Genomic DNA, 7,640 nt, shown 5'->3' with positions numbered 1-7,640 from the left:
CGAGGCCCACGTACCGCAAAAAAAAAAAAATATATATATATATATATATATATATATATACACATATATTTTTTTTAAATGACAAAAAACTCAATTCTAGGGAATATATGCTGCTATTTAGTTAGATACATTTTGAAATTCTTAGATTTTCCAAGCTTTAGTTCTTCTTAAATCATACATAAGATGCTCATAAAATTTATTGTTCAGAACATTTTTGAAAGTAAAAAGAGACACTATTAATAATGTTGCCAGGACAAACTGGGATACATTCACCCTAATTGTAAGGGACACTGACAATATTCTTCTTTCTTTGTATGTTTCCTAGAAATAATTATCTGCCTTTAGGTCCCTATGTGCCTGTCCGTAAAGACTGATCATATTATTTGGGATTGGTTCTGTTATACTTTCTGCATTTCATTTTTTTCTTTGAGATGAAATTGTGTAATTCCAACAGGCCTGAATAGAATAGAGTAGGATAATTTGGGAGGGATGAGAAGCAAATTGACCTGAATTTTGAACCAATATATTTTTAAATATTTTATATTTGTATCAAAGGGTTTGGCTTGAAATTAATTTAACTGCTATATGTTGTGGTTTAAAGGAATGAAAAATATCTGTGATTCTCCTATATGGTGCTTACTTGAAAAATCACATTGAAATAACCTATAATTACACACACATCTTCCTTTCATTCAGCATAGAAAAATATGTTGGAAATAAAAAAAAAAAAACACTCCCTGGAATATCAAGTCCACTGGATTCTTTCTCTCTCTCATAAACACTGGGAAGTGTGCAAGAATAAAAAAAAAAATCTGATTAAAAAACAAACTAATTTTACTAAACATATCACGTATGCTGAAGTGTTATATGATGTCAGATGTTCTTAATGGGAAGGATTAATATACTTTTTAAATTCTATTTCCAAGGGAGAAAACACACACACAACTAAGCAAAACTGCATAAAAATCTCTTCACCCATGCCCTACGCATCTGTCAAGATTGCCTATCAATGCAGTGAATTCATGCTTTCAATAAATATATTTTGAGCACCTGCTGTGCGCCAGAAGTACAAGCTTACGTTGCAAAGCTGACGCTACAGACATTGTGTTAGAATCAACCAAAAAGTAAACACCAAATTGTGGACACTGCTATCTCAGTGAGATAATAGAGAATAAAGAAGTGGCATTGACTTAAACCATGTGATCGGGATAAGGGAACAGAGTATAAAAATTCAGAGGGAGGGGTCAGATGTCAGTATGAATAGAGGTCTTAATCCAGAAAGAGCTTGGAGACCAGTACGACAATCATATTTTTCATCACAAGTGTAGTGTCTCGATATAAAGATGCCAAAACTTTTGTTTGTTTTCATCTACAAGACTTTTTTTTTTTTACAATATCCCAGGCAAGTTTCAGTTATGCAAGACGAACAAGTTCTAGGGATATTCTGTGTAACATGGTGCATACCGTTAACAATTCACTTAAAAATTTGTTAAGGGAGTAGATCTCATGTTTACTTTTTTTGTTTGTTTGTTTGTTTGCATTGGGTCTTCATTATTGCACAGGCTTTCTCTAGTTGTGGCGAGCGGGGGCTACTCTTCATTGCGGTGCCCAGGTTTCTCATTGTGGTGGCTTCTCTTGTTGCGGACACAGGCTCTAGGCATGTGGCCTTCAGTAGTTGTGGTGTATGGGCTCAGTAGTGGTGGGTCACGGGCTCTGGAGTGCAGGCTTAGTAGTTGTGGCACACGGGCTTAGCTGCTCTGCAGCATGTGGGATCTTCCCGGACCAGGGATCGAACCTGTGTCCCCTGCATTGGCAGGCGGACTCCCAACCACTGCACCACCAGGGAAATCCCTCATGTTTAGTATTTTTAACATGCGTGCATGTGCATGCACACACACACACACACACACACACACACACACTCACACATACACACAGTGGGGTGGGGGGAAACCTTTGGGTGTGCTGGATATGTTTATCACTTTGATTGTTGTTATAGTTTCACAGATGAATGCATATCTCCAAACTCATCAAATTGTGTACGCTAAATATGTCCAGACTTTTTTTTCTATATCAATTACACCTAAATAAAGCTGTTAAAAAACCCTACGAGATTGGAAAAGAGAATCTGAAACGTATGATGTCTAAAAATACAGCACTCTGCCAACTCTTGCTCCTAAACAACTATAACACCTTTATACTCTTTGTGTGTGTGTGTGATGTTGCACTGAACCTGTAAAGTTTCAACACTGGACAGAGGATTTTAGCTGTAATTCTCAGGAAAGGAAAAGGCCTGGGGGAGGGGTATAAAATGGCAAGGTATCATTCCCTTTTATTTTGATTGTCTTTACCTCCTGACTGATTCAGAGCATATGAATTTGGAGAATATGTTTGCAGAGATTTTAGATGTTTCTATGGAATGCAAAATACTGTTAGAATTCACAGTTTTCCTTACCTGTTGCACTTAGGAAATTCACTGTGTAGAGTTCTTAAATGAAGACATCAAATTGGTGGTAGGGGGGTGTGTGTGTGTGTGTGTGTGTGTGTGTGTGTGTGTGTGTGTGTGTGTGTGTGTGTGTGTGTGTGTACACACACACACATATATATAATATATAGATAGATATACATATATACAGATAGATAGATTCACACATTAATGTCATCTGATAGTTACTTTTACTCTAAGCTAAATAATTTGAGACTATAATTTTATTTTTTTAATCAGTCATTACTTTATTAAAAAATACATCAGGAGTCTCTGGGAGCAGGTTTAAGTTGCCTGTTATGACTATTAAGTTGCCATAATAGTCTGTTATGACTATTTAGAGCACCAAAGGTGGGTTCCCCAAATTCTATGATAAGGAGGGTAAATGGGACAAAGGGTGAATATGCTCAAGATGCCTCAAAGGACTGAATTATGTCCCCCGAAATTCATATACTGAATCCCTAAGCCCCATGGTATTCGGAGTCAGGGCCTCTGGGAGGTAATTAGGGTTAGAGAGTTTATGAGGGTAGAGGCCTGGTGCAGTGGGATTAGTGCTTCTATGAGAAGAGACGCCAGACAGCTTGCTTGCTCTTTTTGTGCACTTGAACCCGGAAAAAGCCATATGAGTACATAGCCAGGAAGCATCCATCTGCCAGCCCGGGAAACTGACCCATGCTGGCATCTTGATCTTGAACTTCTAGCCTCCACAACTGCAGGAAATGCATTTCTATTGTTTAAGCAACCCATCTACAGTATTTTGTTAGGCAACCTTAGTGGATATCATGGCTCTCAAGGTTCACATCCCCAAGCTGCCTGAGCAGGTGGCAGAACGTGTGCTTCTTCAGGCAAACTTAGTTAAAAGTCACCTGGGATGGCTGCTAAAATGCAGATGCCTGGGCCTAACTAGCTTCATTCAATCAGCATCCCTGGAGATGCAGTCTCAGAGCTTACACCGTATCATCTGCTGCTGTGCCTGGAAAGCCTGATGATAAGCAACGCAAGGGCAGGGATAAACTGGTTTGCTCAGTGCTGTGCAGCCAGCCCCTAGCAAGAGGCAGGTTACATGCCAGGTGCTTCATAAGCATGTGTTAAATCTGGAGCACTTTTAAATTCTATAGGTCATGACAAGAAGGTGAAAGGCGATTGTGAATGCGAAAGACTCCAGGGATCCATTTAAACCACCAAAGAGGATTTGGAGTTGGGGGATAAGCCAGTGAATTATCAAAGACAAATCATTTTATGAGTGTTAGACTACTCTCTTAGTGATGTGGGTGGGAATATAAGAGGCATCCATGTTTGGGTTTATTTTCAACGCCCATGCTGCAAACAGGCTGCTTTCCACAAAGCTCTCTGCCTAGATACAGTAGAGAATACGTGTGCATATACTAGATATTTGTTATCAGTACATGCAGTGAGTGTTTTTATTGCCCCACTTGCCACTGTTAGTGCAGTGGGACAAGCACTGTACTGAGAATAAAAATTCTAGAATTCTATCCCAACTCTGCCAGGCTCAAGGTACAAGCTCAAGGGCAAATCCATTAAAATTCTCTTGAGCTGTTCTGGGGCTGGACCTGTTCTCGATGATCCTTACATGCTGTAAAATTCAACGACTATAATTTCATCATCAGGGAGCTTTTTTCCCCCAAGCACTGATTGTTTAGCCTGGAAACTTTCAGAAGATTTCAAATGTCACTCTGAGTTAAAACAGATCAAGGACCTCCCACCTGCCATGTAGGGTCTTCTAGGTTTTTGAAGAGAAATAAGTATTTATATCAAGCATGTTTAGATCACAATACATTTTTTAATTTGTTTGGTTTTTGGTTTCATTTTGCATACACATAATGGGGCTACACAAGTGGCAGAAGAAGGCAATAGTTACCTGGAGGTAATTAGGTGTGTTCCAGATAAAGGCTCTGTCACACTAATGTAAATTCCAGGGTGCCGCACACTGATTCGCTCTGGTACAATGAACTAGATTCAACTGCATGTGAAATATATTGATTCAAACATTGAAAGAAATATATTTTATTCAGTTTACTAGGAAGGGATGTTTTTATTTTTGTTCAGTTTTATGGTGGAAGAGGATAGATGTTGATGGAGGATACCATCTAGTCTGAAGCCATTAGGGCATGTTTGTGGGACATACAAATGAAATGAAATGCAAATATGTACAGACCCTAGGTTTGTAGGCACAAAGCCAGATCTGTATACTGCTTTCTGCTGTGGAATGGAAAAGGATAAGATTAACATCAGGACTTTTCTATCTCAACTGCTTTCAACAATTCTTTTTTTAATGTATGTGGATTTTTTTATGTATGTATTTTTTTAATTGAAGTATAGTTTACTTACAATACTACATTAGACTCAGGTGGACCGCATAGTGATTCAATATTTTTTTATAGGCTATATACTCCATTTAAAGTAGTTATAAAGTATTGACTATATTCCCTGTGCTGTACATTACATCCTCATATCTTATTTATTTTATACCTAGTAGTCTGAACTTCTTAAACCATCCCACCACTTTTGCCTCTGGGAAAACCAGTAAATATTCTCTAAACTAGCTCTACTGTTTCACCGCCATGCCTTTCCCACTTCTGTTTATCCTCTGAGCCCAAAGTTTTGAAGTAAAATAATGAATATTTGTTTCCAGGAGCAAAGAAGGGATGGACGGAATCACGGACCAAGCATGGGCTGCTGTAAGGTGATGCGTGGAGGCCAGGGCTTTTTCGTGCAATTGTCTCTTCTATGAGAATTTCCTGCCTGTTGAAGCGGCAAGAAACAGAATACAGGGGCCTCTGGTATTCTCAGAATGCCTCCAAGCAGATTGGGAGAAAATGTCATTTCCAGATAACTTTCAGCAAGAAACAGTAGTAAGATTAATTTTGTTTGGAGAAAATTGAACAGAATAAAAACTCATCTGTTTACTTTAGAGATACGTTGCCATTTGGTTATATTTAGTGCAAACATGGACTGTTAGCAATTTATAGAATTGATCTATTACTGTAGCAGTTGGAGAGCTTAAAATGAGCCCACTGAAAGCCATTACTAAATGGAATACTTTGCATATGAACAGGAAATCTGTAGCCTCTCTATTCCTGAGGAAAGGTGCTTACACACAGAGTATTTTATGGGTGGTGATGGATTACTACATGTAAACACGGAGCACTTGTAAGCAAAGAGTTTTCAAAGCAATACTGGCCAGCATCTCCAGGAGCCTACCTGGCCAGCCCCTTGGCACTTCCCCTTCTAGGGCAGGGGTCCAGTTCATCCTTTCTCCATTGGCTCCCTTGATGTCTCAGTTTTTCCATCCCTAGTCCCTCAGCCCCAGACATGCACACAATCTCACACACACACACACACACACCTCTTACCTGAATTTCAAATAGAAACCTCCCATTAAAATTCATGTACCTTTAAAACAGGGACTTCTTGAGGCCATTCTAAGTCACTGATCTCTGAAGAGACTGTTCAGGTTTTGGATATGCTGTGCAGAAATTGTCTTTTCTTCGTTCTTTGCATTATTGCATTGCCAATTAATACCTTATAATATTTCTGATACAATTTTGGAACTGTATTATTTTGAATCACAATTATCAAGCTATGATTCATATATAATAAAACTCACCAATTTTGAGAGTGCAATTAAATGAGTTTGGACAATTGCATACAACCAAGTAGCCAGCACCAGAATAATGATATGGAGTACTTCTATCACCCCAAAAGGTATCCTGTGCCCCTTTGGAGTCAATCTGCTACTCCCACCCTCAGCCACTTGCAAACACATCTACTTTCTGTCACTGTAGTTTTACATTTTCCAGAAATTTATTCAATAGAATTGTTGACTGTGTAATTACTTATGTCTGGCTTCTTTCTCTTAGCATAATGCCTTCAACATGCATCCACTTGGTTGCATAGCGTCAGTAGCTTGTGTCTTTCTATTGCTGAGCAGTATCCCATTATTTGTACATACGATAGTTTATTTGTCCATTCACCAGTTGATGGCCAAGTTGTTTCCACTATTGTTTCCAATAGTTGTTTGGCTATTATGAATAAAGCTGCTATGAAAATGAGATCGCAAATCTTTATGTAAATAAATATTTCATTTCTCTTGGGTAAATATCTACGAGTGGGATTGTTGGGTCCTACTCTAAGTGTGTGTATAACTTTATAAGAAACTACCAAAGTGTTTTCCAAAGTAATTTATACATTTTGTATTTCTACCAGCAATATACAATGATTCGAATTGCTCTATATAATTCTTGATGTAGTCAGGCTTTTCAATTTTATTTACTGTAATAGGTCTGCAGTGGTATCTCATTGTGGTTTTAATTTGCATTTTCCTAACGGCTAGTGAAGCTGCACATCTTTTCATGTGCTCACTGGCCATTCTGTATCTTTTTTGGGAAAATGTCTATTCAAATCTTTGTCTCATTTTGAATTTTTTTTTTCTTATTATTGATTTGTAAGTGTTCTTTCTATATTTTGGAAATGAGTCCTTTATCTGATATATGTTTTGCCAATATTTTCTCCCAGCCTGTGGCTTGTCTTTTTATATTCTTAATAGTTTTAAGTTCAGTGAAGTTCAATGTATCAATTTCTCTCTTTTATGGTTAATGTTCTATCTAATTAATATAACGCTAAGTTTGTGAACATTTTTCTCCTAAGTTAATGTTTGTAAGTTTTATAGTTTGGGCTCTTACATTTAAATGATCCAGTTAGAAGTAATGAGTATATATGTATAATGTAAGGTTTGGGCTTTTGTTTTGTTCTTTTCTTTATTTTTTTTTTTCCATTAGGTTGTCCAATTATTTTAGCATCATGTGTTGGAAAGACTATATGCTCCCGATTAAACTATTTTAGCATTTTGTTGAATACCGATTACTACATATGTGTGTGTCTCTCTCTAAACTCTCTGTTCTGTTCCATTAATCTATATGTCTATACTCAAACTGACACCACACTGTCATGATGATTGTGTCATTATAATCAGTCTTGCAATCAGGCAAGTCTTCCAAATATGTTCTTATTCAAAAGTCCTTTAATTTTTTTCATAAATTTTAGAATCAGCTTGTCAATTTCTACAAAAAAAAAAGGCAGCCAGCATTTTGATTGGAATTGCACTGAATCTAAAGATCAGTTTATAGAATTTATA

The sequence above is a fragment of the Delphinus delphis genome, chromosome 10, assembly GCF_949987515.2.
Source record: "Delphinus delphis chromosome 10, mDelDel1.2, whole genome shotgun sequence".
Lineage (NCBI taxonomy): Eukaryota > Metazoa > Chordata > Mammalia > Artiodactyla > Delphinidae > Delphinus > Delphinus delphis.
This window is presented reverse-complemented; position numbering follows the sequence as displayed.